The sequence below is a fragment of the Pinus tabuliformis genome, chromosome 4_1 (assembly GCF_031772625.1).
Source record: "Pinus tabuliformis cultivar Carrire ecotype Pingquan chromosome 4_1, CPIR1, whole genome shotgun sequence".
NCBI lineage: Eukaryota > Viridiplantae > Streptophyta > Pinopsida > Pinales > Pinaceae > Pinus > Pinus tabuliformis.
The window spans coordinates 107,568,864-107,586,928 of NC_142303.1; positions in this window are offsets into that span (position 1 = coordinate 107,568,864).

Genomic DNA, 18,065 nt, shown 5'->3' on the forward strand with positions numbered 1-18,065 from the left:
CCTTTAGATTATAATCTGCTCCTTGGGTGTGACTATATTTATAGCATGGGAGCCATTGTCTCCTCACTCTTTCAAGTAATGTATTTTCTGCATGAAGGCCGAGTGATCCAGCTTTCATTCCTTGGCTCACACATAGCTAATAGTCAAATTCCATCCCTAACTTGTCTTTTTATGCAAGGAATGTCTCATCAATCTCTGGTCTTTCCACCTGAAGAATGCGAGTAATTCGGTGGCCATGACTGAAACCCAGGGGGCATGCACCCTGGTCTGCTTCAGCAAGAAAACTTCAGGTATAGGGTAAAGTTTCCACGGAGGATATATGACTAGTCTGACACACCCATCCATTTAGGAAAATGGGATTAGACCGGAATAAGATACCTCCGTTAGAAGGTAGGCCTTTCCCGATAGAACAATTTTTTTTTTGCAAATTGAAGGGTAACCTGGAAAAGGTAGGCCTTTCCTGATAGAGCAAATGTTTTGTCTAAAAATTGAAGGGTAACCTGGAAACTCTACTTCGCTATACCTGGGGGCATGCAAACCTTTTGTGCGTAAGTGAAAAACGACCAACGTAATGCTAACTCCATAGTTTCTGCTAACTGTAATTGCTTAAGTTAGGTGAGTGGTCGAATCGACCGTTCACCTTCGCAGGGGCCAAATGGCACCAGCAAAGTAAAAGGAAAAATTTTCCTACCTAACCTTAGTAGTTAACTTACCCCTAGGACAGTAGTTGGTCATTCTTAGCCTACATGCGAGAGGCAGCGGAGCAAGGTTTCGAATGGTGCAAGCTCCTTAAAAATTGAACCTATCGATAAGACATCCTTATTATATGACTGGCATGAGCAGTTCTTATGCGAAGTTCAAGCTCGTTAAAAATTAAACCTAAGAAATGAGCAAATGTTCCCCCCAGAGTTTAAGCTCATTAAAAAATGAACCAACCTCCGGTAAATAACCATTGCAAATACATTATCATCAGCTTTTTGAGCCTTGGTCGTGTTCTTATCATCACCTCCACTTTGTTTTAGCCGATCATATGCCTCCATTTGATTGTTTACCCCTTTTGAGGAACAACTTCGAAGAGTGGTTCTGTTAGCCATCCTTGTGACACTGTCGTGATTGGAAAATTCCAAACCTTACCTGGAATCAACTGCTACCTGAAAATATCACTCGTTGCACAAAAATGAGTCTCCTTTAAACTCTTTTCATCTGATTCGTAAAATATGAAAAGATTGTCTAGCAATTGGCCTCTCCAGCTCGTTAAAGCTATCGGAAGTGTTGTCCCTCCTCTAGATTTTAATCTTTTTGGACCTGAGGGATTATTACACAAAAAGATCGAGCGCTTGTCTTGTTCGACTCGTTAAAACTATCAAAAATTCATCCCTTTTGTATTATTTTATACTTTTTCGGACTTAAGGGATTATATGACGAAAAAGGATTACTAGAGTCTCCTTTTCGTCCCTTTTCAGAATCTCTAAAATTGAAAAAGGACTGATTTTTCTTTGTCATTAAACTTGTTAAAACCAATAACGACAAACTTGTCCATAGAGACAAGAACGAGTTTCACTGTCACTAGGCTCGTTAAAACATAGCAACGGGTTTGCCCCAAGGGAAAATTATAGAACAAGCATATGTTATCCTCCTCAAGCTTGATAAAAATAAAGAGGTAGTAGTCAGCAATGATTGGGGAAAATTGGGAAGAAAACTTGAAGAAACTTTATTGGTAGCGAGTCGCTCTTGAACATGACACTTTCACTCCATCACCATGATTGAGTCGGGTTGGGTTATTCCATTCACCGGTCATACTACCATTGGTCCATCGTTCCATCCATCTTTGGGGTTAACGCCACCAATCCATTTTAGTGTCGCCGATATGTTCAAGAGAAGTTGATCAGAGAATTCACCAATCTAGCTTGTGTCTCACCCGCTGTAATACCTTCACACTTCATTCTTTCATGACCGCCACCCTGAACCCTATATCATCAAATCTTTTTCACCTCCACAAAGTCATTTGCTCTGTTCCGTGTCGTAGATGTGGGATTCATTAAGGCCCTCCTACAACGGGTCACTTCTTGTCGACGACAGCTCATTATCAAAGAAGTCAACCTAGGAACAACCTTTCAGTACTTTGAAGCTTGCATGCCTCAATGGCAAGTTTCTCACTTCCGGCGATAGGTTTACATCAATGGTCGTCAACCAGAAGATTTTGCGTGGTGTTCGACGCCAAGTCTCATTTTCACACGATGCGAATTTTACCGTAGTACCTTGTGGGTCATCATCATTATCGGTGATTCCTCTCGTGCCTGTTAACAACTTACATCATTGGCTGGTAATCAGGTGATGTCTTTCCATGTTTGACTCCAGAACATTTTTCACATGGATCGACTTGTACTTCGGGCGAATATTGGACGAGTTTGAAGACCCCAAATCTAGTTTCATCCATCTGGGCTGCGATATATTCAGGAAAATAAAGACATCAAATGTACATCATTGTTGCATAGATGATCATCTGAATCAATCTAATGATCAGTCTACCACACAGATGGTTGTCTGTCCTATGTACATGAAAATGAATTTATAAAGCTGAGCATGGGAATTCCCACCTCAGCTAGATCATGAAAATGTTATGAAGATAATGTATTGTATTGTATCTTATTACATGTCGCCTTCCAGTTCAAAAAACCTCGGATCCTCATGATAAAGAATTTCACTCGACATCAAAATATTTTCGACCTCATGCTTTAGGGGGAAACTGTTATAGACATATTTGGGCACTACAACCCCAATCACATATGTCCATAAACCAAGGGCTTCTGAGTCCCTAAAAGTGTTGTTTCATGCCCTAAAGAAACAAGGTCAGCTGATTACATCATCTCCTAGAAATTCTCCACAGAAAACTGCTTAGAACTGGTCAAAACTAGACAATGCAGACTGCTCAGTGCTAAGGGTGTGATGCATCTCACCTGCTCAGTGCAAAAATTGTGATGCATACTAGAAAGCCCTTTTGTAGGGTGCGATGGGCAAGAGTAGACAAATGGCAGAGACAGTTTGCAAGGTGGATGATCATGGAATCTTTCATAAACTTCTCCTGTGACACTTGCCTCTCTGAATTTGCCCAGGGATGAGTAAGAGATCATTAGTCTTCAAGTGGAATCAAGAAATATCAGAGAGAAGACACTAATCAAAATCCTAGAAACTGACTCACCCCCTTGCAATCATCTATATATGGATCCCTCATCCCAGAGATCCAAAGGCTGGAATCTTGTATCTTGTAAGGAAGTGTTGTTGGTTTCTTGGTGGAACATCATAGTGTTGGGTGATCTAAGCTTTTCATGAGGTGAATAAGGGCTTTCATGCTGGGAGGATGATGTTGGGTTAGATCAATGGGTTTTAATCCTCTCTTCTAATCTCTAGATCAATAAGGCTATTCAATTTTCCTCCACATTCTTGTATGTCTAATAATATGTGCATTTGTGTGGTCAATATATATCTGGTCCTATATTGTTTATGATTGTAGATCTCTGCACTTTGAAGGTATTATGCTGCTTTGACTTTACAGGTACTCTTTGAAGCAGAGTGGTCAAGGAAAGAGCGACAAAGATCTGTTAGAGAGGAGAAGGAACAAGCAAGGAACTGAGCGAAAGATCGACGTCGGTATTATTTGCTCCTCCCCTATATACTTCTCGTAAAGGAAAACAAAAGTAACTTTAATCTGTTTGTTTCTAAGATAGCTACCCGTCTTAGTGGGACTAGCAGCTCTGCATAGACATTAGATTTCCCGATAACACTCCGCCTCAACTGCGCCCTTGAAATGCAGTGCCCTCCATCCTTGCATTATGATCGAGGGGCTGCGTTTTGGCTTGAGCTCTATAGGCATGAGTTCGATCCATCATCAGCTCATAACTTCTACAGGTGTGCTTATAATGTCCCACTGACCTACAGAAATTACAGAACAACTGTTGTGAATTCTGTGTATAATTCTGTAATAAATGGCAGTTATCTGTAACATGCTTTCCTCCTATATCACAAATCGTGCACCATAGCATAGGTGCCGTGCTTGGTCCTGCTTGTGCCTCCAGTCTCAAAGGAATTGGCTCTCCTCCCACAAGGTAATTCACGAATACCAGGCAGTGGTTCTTGTCGTGCCCTTGGCCCTTGCATTTTACGCACCATACCTCATCTTGCACCTCTAGGCGGGTTGTCATATCTTGTTTCAAACTCTGCATCTCAAGGCACAAGTTTTTCAACTGCCCGTGAATCTGCTGAACTCCTAGGTTGGGATCTTTTATCGGGGTCATGTGCAATCTCATCGCGACCTCCAAGGGCTCAGCCTGAGTGGTTATCCTTTGTTGTGATAGCTGTTTTGGATAATTTGGTATCTATGGATAAATACTAATTCCCTAGATAGGTAGTTGTATCTAGAGCAATAGTTTAAAGTGTTTTAGACTTTTCCTATAAGGAATAGATCAGATGAGAAGATAGAATACCTACTTGTAGTTCCTCTTTCCCCTCATCTCCCTTGTATCAATCCATTCGCTCTTTCCCGTACTTAATCTGCTTGAGAAGTACCTTGTAAACACAATAGAAAACAAAGAACTGATCAAATCATATGATCTATTGAATATAAGTGAAAGGAATCAAAGAAAATTCACACATATCAGCATTATGAAACAATACAAACATATGGGAAAAAGGTTCAAACACTTTATTAGATAGAAGAAGGAATTACAACCAATGGTGTCTAATTCAAATACATTCCTCTAGCTTGGATATCATTCATATCACATCAAAAGCATGACAAACTTGTAGCATTACAATACTTGCTTCAAAGCCAAATCTCATAGTAGCATTATCTCCTTAAAATTCAACATAATCCAGCCCCTGATCACTTAGACGAGTGGTCAATTTATAGGAAGATGATGGAGGTTTGGTCATAAATGGTGGCATTGAATGGCCTTCCATACTTCAAATTAGTTCCATGGAGGAAGGGATGAGAGGATAAGATGCACCTTAACTCATTCCTCATCCATTTTCGAGCTCATATGAGTTGATAAGTGAGGGAAACTTCTAGATGACTCCAAAAGATAAGAATATTCCCCAAAGCCTATGCAAATTTCACTCATTATCACCCAACGCAGGTGAAAGGAAGCCTATGTGCTCTGCAGAGGAGCCTGGCAGTGGACTCAACTGCTCTATAGTGCACCTTCATAAAGTGTTACCTACACTATTCCCTCTAGAGGCTATTTCTGGATGTCTTCAAGTCATGAAACTATCTGGGAAGGAGGAATTCAAAGGGGTGACTTGTTTAGGGCATGAAGAAACTAAAATTAGGGTTTTATGAGCCCTAAAACACTGATATGGATGTTGGGACTTGGAGTGCCCAAATGGATCTATAACAACTGGCCCCTAAAGCATGAATTCGGAAAAATGCTAATGTCAAATGAAATGCTTTACGATGTGATGAGGAGGTATCAAAGTGGAAGGTGACCTACATCAATTCCAATACATATATCATGATATTTGATTTTACATGAATTTCTGAGGGAAGGAATACCCATGCTCATCTTATAAAATTTCATTACATGTACATAAATAGTCGTCTATGGATATAGACCCATGATCAAAATGATTATCAATGTAAAGCCATTGTAGATATGATCTAATACTCCTGAAATCGTAGCCCAGATGGATGAAACTAGATCCAGGGTCTTCTATCTCGTACAATCGTTCACTCAAGTACGAGTCTAACCATGTGAATATGTGATCTGAAGTCGAACATGGGATGACACCATCTAAGTACAAGCCGATGATGTAAGTTGTTAGCAAGTGCGAGTGAAATCATTGGTAATGATAATGATCCTCAAGGTACTGTAGTACATTTTTCATGGTGTGAACGGATGATTTGATGTCGAACACCATACAAAGTCTTTCGGTCAAAGGCCATTGATGTAAACCTATTACTGGAAGCGAGAAACCTACCATTATTGTATGCAAGCCTCAAGGTATTGGAAAGGTGTTTCTAAGTCAAATTCTTGGACAATGTGCTAATTTCGACAAGAAGTGACTTGTCACAGGAGGAGCTTTATGTATCCCACATCAATGACATGAAATGAGTGTAGTTATTTTAGATATGGAATTTGACCGACGACATAAGGTCTAGGAATGGTGATCATGAAAATGAAGGTTTATGGTATTGCAAAGGATGAATTTTGACTTAATGGGTTCTCTTGAACATGTTGGCGACACTAAAGTGAATTGGTAGCATTGACCGAAAACAAAGTGATGGATGGTATGATAGATCAATACTGTGATAACCGTCAAGCTAATACCTCAACCCAGATAGTCACGGTGATGGAATGAAAGTGTCATGTTCAAGAGCGACTTGCTACCATAAAGTGGTTTTTCCCTTTTCCCATTTTCCCTAGTCATTGCTGACCAATACCTCCTTATTTTTATCAAGTTTGAGGAGGATAATATATGCTTGTTTTATAATTTCACCCTTTGGGTGAATCCATCACTATTTGATGTTTTAACGAGTCTAGCGAAGGTGAAACTTAGTATTGTCTATATGGACAAGCTTGTCACTATTTGATGTTTTAACAAGTTTAACGACAAAGATAAATTGGTCCTTTTCATGTTTGAGGAGTTTGAAAAGGGACAAAAAGAAAACTCCACAAGTTATTTTTCGTAAATTAATCTCTCAAGCTCGAAAAAGCGTAAAATAATACAAGAGAGATATCGTTTCCAATCTGTTAATGAGATGGAAGGACAATAACTTAGCAATATTTTCATGTTTAGAGAGTCTGAAAAGAGCTTAAAGAAGACTCCAAGGGGGTTCCTTCTTCATTTTTTAATAGAGCTCAAAAAAGAGATAAAAGTGTGCTCTATGGTCAAAGCTACAATTTATAGTCGAGCACATTGAATTCTATAATTCAGTTGCAAAACCCACTCAAAACACCACCAAATGGATTAAAAATATCCGTTTCATAAGGAAAAATAGGTAAATACTAATGTTTACTCCATTAATGAACATGAAATGAACATAAAATAAGTTTTTACTATGAAATTTTACCATTTGGAACTTACCATTCAGTTTTGTGCTTTGAGCTAGTTTTTTACCTTGATCTTCACCAGCTGATTGCGAGAGATTCTGCGGAACATTTCTTGAGCTGTCCGGACCAAGTAGGAACTAAAGCTCTCTACTTTCTTTTCAAGTCATTATTTTACCATTTCATGCAAGTTTTAGGGTTTTTTTGAGTCCCTGGGGTTCATTTTTTTCCCTGGGATAAGTGTAGGCTTTCACGTCAAAAACTGCACTAAAGAGAACCTAGATAGAAGCCTGCATGCTCTGTAGCACACTGTCTCTATCCCTTGATTGTGCTGGGTGAGTTTCCTAAGTCTGTTTTAGCTGTTTTCTCCAAAATTTGTCCTGCTTTTTCATGAAAAGGATCCTAATTAAGCTTATGATTGTGTTTCAGGCTTTCATCAGATTAGAATGTTGATTACATGGTGAGAAATTGAGCATGAAGAACAAGACATGGTCGCCCTAAACAAGACAGGTACAGTTGAGGCTCTCAAAAACTGCGGGTTACTCAAATACTTCAAGTTGTTTGGATTGAGGCAAAAAATAGAATTACTACAGTTTCTTGTTTGTGCATGGGATCTGACAGATCAGAATTTTCACATTAGGGACAAGATGGTCCCTATTACCATTGATGATATTTATTTTCTTACCAGACTGTTGAAGCAAGGTGCCCCCATCTCACTTTCTGGATTTGTCCGTGGAGGTGAATCTGTGAGAGATTATATTAGACAGTTTTGTTGACTAGGTACATAGCCTAGCAAGGACGGGAAAATAAAATTCAGGGATGTAATTGATTTGCCTTTAAGAATGATCCTCTTCACAATCACAAAATTGGCTGGCAGTGTGACACTACATCTAGTGAATAGATCTTATATGCAGTATGCCTTGGACTTTCTAGAGCCAAAAGTTTCCAACTAGTGTGAGGCCATGCTTTCTTTACTGAAAGAACAACTAACTAAGGTAAAAAGTGGTAAGACAAAGAATTTCTACTATGGTTCGATCTTAATTTATTTTACCTTAAAGATAATCCCATTGATGCAACCACAACATGTATCATTGGGTGTAGTTAGTCCTAGAGATCCACGTATGCAGATATGGGTCGAATTGATGGCTCGACATGTGGGTCAGTCAACAATCATTTTTTCCCTTACATTTTTCAGTTGGATCGAGCGACAACATCTTGTCATCGAGGAGCATCCATATTCAGGGATGGATTTCTGTGGAGATCCAGATTTGATTCTACCAGTTGGAGCACAATGGGGTGCTATGGGTAAGTTGTTTGACCAAAGTGTTTTTTGATTTTTCAAGTTTCTACATGTTTTTTGTGTTTTTTAAATGTTTCCAAGACTAAACTAAAATTACTCTTATGCATGTAGATGTGGGTACTGTTCGACCTATGGGACACCAACAGGTTGCAGGTGGGCTAGTGTGGAGAAACATTGGGAGAGTAGTTCCCCAGGACTTGGATTTGTCCAAGACCTTAGCAGAGTTGCAGGATCACATAGAGGGATTAACCCTTGGTATTTCGAATGTCCAGATCAAGGAATTACCTATGAGGCCGCAACACCACACTATTGGTGTTCCTAGCCATTGGGCAAGGCTTTTGCACATGATAGCATAGGCTGTAACCTGTTACTATGAGAACCACTAGATCTACTTAGGATGTTTTTCATACATTTTGAATTTTTGGGTCAGATTACCAAATGTGTCTTCGACACAAATTTTGTAAAAACTTTTAAAACACCTATCTATTTTAAATTCAGAGTTTTCTATGGTTATATACAATCCTATTCAACTGATGATGTGAATTGAAAATGTTACTTTTACATGTGTTGCAAATGTCTATTTAACACATAATTTGCTAGAGAATCAGTTAACGTGTTAAGATTTCTGGAAATATGTTGATATTGAATGTGTTCAAAATGTCTTTCAAAAATATGAAATCTAAGGAACATACAAAAAATTGTTGTATTTTGGACAATATAAATGTTTGATAGCTATAGTACAATGAGTTGGGAGTCCAGCCTAACAATGATTCGATGAATGCCAAGTGAAATGGCATCAAAGAGTAGTTCAATCAGTGCACTATACTCAACGATGTTGTTCGTAAATCGACCGATACAAATCCCTTGGAAACTCACTAACTTGCCACTTGGCGCGAAAATCGCCCATGTTGTAGAAGACAAGTTCTGCGTACTACGAATAGCACCATCGGCGTAACCAATAAAAGTTTCCGAAGACATCAACATCTGCAACAAATGCAAAGCGGATTACTGATGCAGGAGCAATCTGCTCAATAATATCATTGTATTTTAGTAGGACATAGGGGTCTTGTGTTTCCAAGGAAGTTGGTTTCCTAAGTGTGAATTAATGTAATTATTTATGCTTTTAAGTGATTTTAATGAGAATAGGATTTAATTGAATATTGTGAGACATATTTGTAAATATTCTTTAATGTAGGAGAATATGAGAGGTTTAGGGTAGTTGAGAGATTGAGGGATTCGACAATTAATTGTAAAACTGAGATTAGGAGTTAGTTCATGATTTTGGGGATTGAAGAGGATCCTTAGAGATAAGGAAGAGATTCTAGGATTTTTTTGAGGAATTTATGGATCTAAAACATGAAATGGTTTTAGAAACCCTTTGTACAAATGTAAGCCTAAAAGGCAAAATAAGGGGAGATAGGTTGGATAGATAGCTGGTTAGACAATTAGAGTGTGACTATAAGCCTACAGGCAGATAAGGAAACAAAGGCCACTAATTAGAATAATCAGGCTAAAGAGGGACGAAGAGTCTCAATATGTAATCATTTGTTTATATGTTTATATACAGAGAATTATATTCTGAGTGTGTAAGTGCGTGATTCAATATGGAATGATAAATTCTGTGTGTATTAGAGATTTTGTATAACATATGTATGTAGGTTGAGTTCGATAGAACACACACTAAAGAAGAATGAGATAGAGGATTGCGATGAAGCATAAACTGATTGTAGACCCAAAGAAATGTTTGGAATGATCATGATTAAGGAAACACATAGAAATAAGCCCAGGAGGGAGTTGTGTAGCGGAACAGTGGAAGGACGAAGGACCATTGAAATAACTGAAGCCATAGAAATGGCATAAAACCCAATGGTAAAGAAGAATGAAAGAATGAAGTGTTAATGCACAGGCACTGTTGTATCTATCAGATCAATGGATGAGATCAAGTCGCATGGAATGGAGTTACGAATATTGCATCAAAACTTATCAAGTAAGTGAATGAATCGGCCTTAAGGGAATTGCGATTGCGATACGCGGGATCATCGCTGACCTTTGGATCGAGTGATGGGATCAACGTTGGAGGATCGCTGTGGAATCCCACATCACAATAGTCCAATTGGAGGAATTAATCTTGGGCCATAAGTGATGCGATATGCGATTGCGATGTTCGATGCAATCAGAGAATTGATTGCATCGCAAATATTCCATGGTAATGTACCGGTCCTTAACCAATGCGACATGTGACATGTGACATGTGATGTGGAGAGAGATGATGAATAATGCGGTATGCGATGTTAAATGGGTGAAAAGATTTGCGATGTGTGATAGAAGAGTGGACCAGAGAAAGTAATGACTGCGGTTTATGTTTATTGAATTCCGGGTGTATTTATCGCATCTCGGATGCAAAAAGAGAAGTCTTAAGAGTCCCGTGAAACCTCGAGAGTGCGATTGTGATAAAGGCATGCATTGATAAATATGTAAAGACTAGGGAAAAGTGGAAAAGGTATGTTTTATATGAACTTCTGCTATAAAGGGCTTATGATAGAGATATCATCGATAGATGATTTGTGGATTAAGCTTGTGAATAACCAAAGCATAAAGGTTTTGCGGTGTTTGGTTAATGTGTGTGGCATAAAGGTTAAGGATTAATCAAGAGTTAATGAGGTAGAGTTATAAAGTTCTGATATATAGGATTAATGAAGGGCATATTGTGTTAGTTAATAAAACATTCTATAGAGATTTATTAAAGGGGCCTTAACCATTAGGGATTGAAGATTTGACTCAGTAGAGATAGAGGACCAAGGGCTTGCCAAAATACCAAGTACAAAGGAAAGCTTGGTGAGGTAAGTGGCAGTAGGGAGGAATTTCTGTTGCAGAGGCTTTAATGCATCTCGTAGTGAGTGAGTGAGGAAATCATAGCAATGAAGGAGAATATGACTACTGATAGTCATAACAGAGGTTCTGAGGAAGACCACAACAGAAGAAAGATGAAGAAGGAGGATGCCAAGGAAAATGGAAAGAGAATGAGTCAAGAGGAACTTGATAAAGAGATTGTTGAGATGAAAGAACACCTCAATGTATTGATGATGATACTAGAGGAAAGCTAGAGACAAGGTTGGGTTTTAAAGAAGAAGCCAGTGAAGTGGCATAAGTTATAGAGAAGGCTACAACAGAGGCAACTAAGGTGGCTAATGGAGAAACTCAGAGAAGATGAGTTGGGAATAGAAGTGTCTATTTGTGAACCAGAGCAGGGTGAATTTTTGGGTGAATATGAAGACTTGAAGACTAAAACTTCAAGTGAGACCAAAAAATCACATGATTTTAAATCTGACAATTTGTGTATGTTTATAGGTGAAACATGTGAAGGAGGACAATTTTCTAATATTGACATAAAGAAGGAATAAGATAGGAAGAATCTAAATTTTGTTCTAGAAGAAGAAGTAGAGAAGGACATCAAGCAATTAGGTAAAGGACTTGATGATATTGAGGAGAAGACCATTGAAGTATTTCTAGGTTATGTAAAGGACTTGGAATAACAGGAGGAATTGGTGATTGAATCATCAAATGAGGTCATGAGGTCTTGTGGTTTTACAACTTACAAGGTGTACATGAATGCAGGTATTGTAGAAGACAAACCATTTTATGGAACTATTTTGAATGAAGCTAAAAGTTACCAAGTAAAGTATGATGATGTATTTCTTTGGAATGAGGAAAGCATTGAATTATTATAGCAAAAAGAACTTAGTAATACATTGATGTTTGAAGATGTGACAACACAGGAAGAATTTCTTGTGAAAGGAGATGAAATTCAGTCAGAAGAACTGATATGTGAAGCAACAGTTATGATTTTTGAACCTTGTAATTTTCAGATTGATAATTTGTGTATAAATACAAGAAACATCAGTAATGATGAAGTACTTTGGAAGTGTCGTAGAGAAATTTAATTGTTGAAGTATTTGCTGGGAAATTCAGAGTATGACAGTGTGATTACAGAGGAAGGAGTTCACTATAGTGGACAAGAACGTGAAGACATAATTGAAACAGATGGTGTGGAGGAGAGATTAGCTAACAATATCGTGAATTCTATTGAGAATTGAAAACATCATACCAATGTGCTGACAGAGGAGGAAGAATTAGAGCAACAAGCTGAATTGTTGCCAAAGGAAGGAAAGGCACAAAATCCATATGATTGTTATTTTAACAATTGTTTTATGAGTGTAGGTTTAATTGCAGATGCTGGAGGAAATTTGGCACAGGTGAGCAGCCAAATAAAAATGAAAGAAGTGGATTATGTGGAAGAATCTAATCCATGGAAGAGAGATGTTCGATTGCTGGAAAGAATGTTGGACATTTAGGATTTAATGTAGATAGAGATAATCATGAAAGAAGATAAGGATGAAAGGGAGGCAGCAAGAATAAGAGAAGAAAAAGTAAGAATTCGGCAACTTCAAGAAGAAAGACAACAGATTGAAGAGTTAGTAGACAACAAAAACAAAGAGGAAAAGGTAAGTGGCATAGTATGGACCAGTTCAAGGATGTGCTGGAAACAGAGATTGAAGAATTATGGTAGCTAATGATGAAACAATTCGTATGGAGGAGATTGATAGTAGCTGGAAGAATGATCAATTAGAATTTGAACCTGATTGACAAGGAGAGGAAGATGAAACAAAAGACAATAGACATACAACAACAGCAAAGGTGCAAGGCATTTGGGTGGCTACAAACTAAAGTTTGGGACCCTGGAGGTTTTCTATTAACTTATGAACACACATGATCTGGAGATCATGAATATTTTCTACTTTGGGAGTCTGATGCAGGAGCAATCAGCTCAACAATATCATTGTATTTTAGTAAGACATAGGGGTCTTGTGTTTCCAAGGAAGTTGGTTTCCTAAGTGTGAATTAATGTAATTATTTAGGCTTTTGAGTGATTTTAATGAGAATAGGATTTAATTGAATATTGTGAGACATATCTATAAATATTCTCGAATGCATGAGAATATGAGAGATTTAGGATAGTTGAGAGATTGACATATTTAAGAATTAATTGTAAAACTCTGATTAGGAGTTAGTTCATGATTTTGGGGATCGAAGAGGATCCTTAGAGATAAGGAAGATATTCTAGGTTTTTTTTTAGGAGTTTATGGATCTAAAATAGGAATTGGTTTTAGAATCCCTTTGTATAAATGTAAGCCCAAAAGGAAAAATCAGGGGAGATAGGCTAGATAGATAGCTGGTTAGACAATTAGAGTGTGAATGTAAGCCTACAAGAAGATTAGGAAACAAAGGCCACTAATTAGAAGAATCAGGCCAAAGAGGGATAGAGAGTCTCAATATGTAATCATTTGTTTATATGTTTATATACAGAGAATTTGATTTTGAGTGTGTAAGTGTGTGATTCAATATGGAATGATAAATTCTGTGTTTATTAGAGATTCTATATAACATATGTATGCAAGCTGAGTTCGGCAGAATACACAGTGAAGAAGAATGAGACAGAGGATCGCAATGGAGCGTAAACTAATTGCAGACCCAAAGTAATGTTTGGAACAATCATGATTAAGGAAACAAATAAAACTAAGATTAGGAGGGAGTCGCACAGCAGAATAGTGGAAGGATGAAGAACCACTGAAATAATCGAAACCACAAAGGAACATTGGAGAAATGGTTTAAAACCCAATGGGAAAGAAGAATGAAAGAATGAAGCATTAATGCACATGCACTATTGGATCTATCAGATCAACAGATGAGATCAAGTCACATGGAATGGAGTTATGAATATTGCATTACAACTTATCGAGTAAGTGAATGAATTGGCCTTAAGGGAATTGTGATTGCGATATGTAGGATCATCACTGACCATTAGATCGAGTGATGGAATCAATGGTGGAGGATCGTTGTGGAATCCCACATCATAATAGTCCAATGGGAGGAATTAACCTTGGGCCATAAGTGATGTGATATGTGATTGCGATGTCCGATGCAATTAGAGAATTGATCACATTGCAAATATTCCATGGTAATGTACTAGTCCTTAACCAATGTGACATGTGATATGTGACATGTGATGTGGAGCGAGCTGATGAATAATGTGGTATCTAATGTTAAACAGGCGAAAGGATTTGCGATGTACGATAGAAGAGTGGACCCGAGAAAGTAATGACTGCAGTTTATGTTTACTGAAGTCTGGGTGTGTTCTCGCATCCTGAATGTGAAAGGAGAAGTCTTAAGAGTCTCGTGAAACCCTGAGAGTGTGATTGCAATAAAGGCATGAATTGATAAATGTGTAAAGACTGGGGAAAAGCGAAAAAGGTATGTTTTATATGAACTTCTGTTATAAAGGGTTTATAATAGAAATAGCGCCAATAGATGATTTGTGGGTTAAGCTTATGAATAACCAAAGCATAAAGGTTTTGTGGGGTTTGTTTAATGTGTGTGGCATAAAGGTTAAGGATTAATCAAGATTAATGAGGTAGAGTTATAAAGTTTCGATATATAGGATTAATGGATGATAGACTGTGTTAGTTAATAAATCATTCTACAGAGATTTATTAAAGGGGCCTTAACCAATAAGGATTGAAGATTTGACTCAGCAAAGAGTTAAAATTCATCAAACAAGATAGATATGTGCATTTTACATGCATACTGTGGGTATATGCAGGTTTTCCTGCGTCAATTACTAACCAGAGAAAAATATCTAAAAAATACACACACACACATGCAATGAAAGCATATATACAATGAATTTTACTACAGTTAATCAAACATAGTAACGTTTGAGGTACAACCCATTTCGGGGCTGCGACAATGGAATCCAATAATAATATACTAACTCGTAGGCACCTTTTGCCAGAACATACTTAACAATGTAAGGACCATCCACATTGGTTCAAATTTCCCTACTCCAAGTTTATTAGCTTCCTGATCATAAAGCAAGACCAGATCTCTTTCTGAGAAGATATGAGGCTTGAAATTTCTATCATATTGGGCCTTAATATGTTTCTTATGCACTTCGTTAGCCAATGTAGCATCACGACTATTTTCATCCAGATGGAATAATTCTAAGAAATGTGCTTCTTCTTTAGAAGTGTCGGGTAACAGGTCAAGCGCGAGTTTGAGCGATGAAATTTCACATTGTATCGATAAGATTGCTTCCAAACCATACACTAACTGAAAGTGTGTGAATCCAGTTGCATTTCTCACCGAGGTTCGATATGCCCAAAAGGTAGAGAAAAGGATTAAGTGCTAGTTTCTCCTATGAACCCCTATCATTCTATGCAACATATGCTTTAGGAATTTGTTGATGGCTTCAACGTTTCAATTCACTTGCGGGTAATAAGGGGTAGAACTATCATGTGACAGTCCTAACTTAGCAGTCAACTCAACCATTATGTGATTATGAAAATGTGACCCATGATTTGTAACTATGGCTTGTGGTACACCAAACCAGGTGACCACACGGTTAAAAAAGAAAAGAGCAGTCGTTTCGCCACTGTTGTTTAATGTTGGCATCACCTCGGTCCATTTGGTAAAATAGTCAACGACGACTATAATGTACCCATGCCCACCAGTCGAGGTGCGGTTACATGTCATAAAGTCAATGCCCCATTTGGCCAATGGGCCAACAACAATGACTGTTTGCAATGGTGCAGGTGGTAATTTGGTTTTTTGGTCATATATCTGGCATGCGTGACAAATTCTGACAACAATAATACAATCTTTAAATATAATTGGCTAGAAGTAACCAGCATAGAGAATTCTCTATGCAGTTGCATATCCATATAAGCTTCCACCGCAGGCACCTTAATGGAAATCATTCAGCGCTTTCTCGACTTCCTCATGTGTTAGGCACCTCCGTAAAACCGTATTGATACCACGTCGATAAAGAGTGTCGCCAATGATCAGATAATCTTTGGCTTGGTATCGAATATGTTGTCGTTGCGAGCGAGAGGTATTAGGCCAAAATTTTGGGTCTGGAGATATATCAATATATCTCCATACCACACATCAGATGATGAAATTAGAAACAAAGACTCATAAAAAATTAATGGTTCAGATGTTGAATCAATGGAGGTCGAGGGAAGCTCGCAAAGTAACTCAGTGAAAACTAGAGATTTCTTTGATTTGGACTTGATGAATTCCAAATCAAATTCCTATAAAATAACTATCCACTTTGAGTATTTGCCCCCCGGAAATTGACATGAAAAAATGTATGTCATAGGGTTGCAATCTGAAATGACAGTTTTTTTTTCCGTAACAAGATGTAATGGTGAAATCTTTGGACAGCTTGTATAGTTGTCAAAGCTAGTTTTTCAACATAAGAGTACTTACTTTATGTATCGTTGAGATTACGGCTCAAGTAATAAATCGGATGTTAAATCCAATTTTCTTCCTGAACTAAAGCCATGCCAATGGTTGTATCAACAGCTGTGAGATATAGGTAATAGTCATTTTGGTAATTTGGAGAATACATTAATGAAGCTCTAATTAAGATCTTTAAGAGCATCAAAGGAAGCTTGCGCAAGCTAATCCTAATGAAAGGGTATCTCATTTTTCAAAATATGTGTAAAACCTTTAGCCATTTTAGCGTAATTAGGAATGAACCTCCTTGAAAGTTTTCTTTCCCCTAGAGTCTTTACAACTATAAAAGATTTGAAGGTGGAGGCAAATCCAAAATTGCTTGAACCTTTAACGGATCGAGTCGAATTCCATCTGTAGACACTACAAATCCGAGAAATTGACCGTAACCAACACAAAACACACATTTGTGCAGATTGATCCGTATCTTGTAGTGTCGGCACCGTAAAATTATTGCTCTCAAATGTTGCGGGTGATCAGTTCCCTTTCGTGAATGAGCACATAAATCATCAAGGTAATGTTGGACAATGTGCTTGATGTCATGGAAGGCATAATTCATTGCACCTTGAAGTGTGACCCCAACATTTTTCAAACCGAATGGGAGTTTCCTAGAGGAAAATGTACCCCATGGACAAATAAATGCTATTTTCAATTGGTCATGTGGGCAAATATTGATTTGATTGTAGCCAAACAATGCATCCATAAATGAGAATATTTCACATCTGGCATATTCGTCAATAATCTAATCGATAAAATGAGTAGGATAATTGTCCTTTGGACATGCCTGATTTACATCCCTATAATCGATGCACACTCGAATTGTCCCTTGTTTCTTCATGATAGGAACAAGGTTGGAAACCCAGTCAGTAAGAGGTACAGGGTAAATGAAACCAGCCCGCAAAAGTTTTTCAACCTTTGCTTTAATTGCAGCATCTTTCTTTGGATGAACAGGTTAAAGCCTCTGTTGAACTGGCTTGACATCAAGGTACATTTTGATTTCATGTTGAACAATACTAGATTCAATTCCTAGCATTTCCTCATAAGACCATGCAAATATATCTCTAAATTCACGAAAGGGATCACAGTAATTATCGAGTTTTGATGGAGAACAAGATTTGCTGACATGAATTTTCTCTACAATATTAGGCTTGGTTGAAATATTGATAGAAATCATTTCTTGAATATTTGACAGGTCTCGCTCAGATTCTACTTTGTCTACGAAAACTAAATTCGAAAGGAAATCAATGAATGAAGGGTGGTTTAGTTCATTTGAATAATCTTTCATGTCATTTGGAAGATGGGAATGATGATGATAATCTTCCCATGGCTGTTCTCTCCTATCATCATTGATTGGATGATTCCTTCTG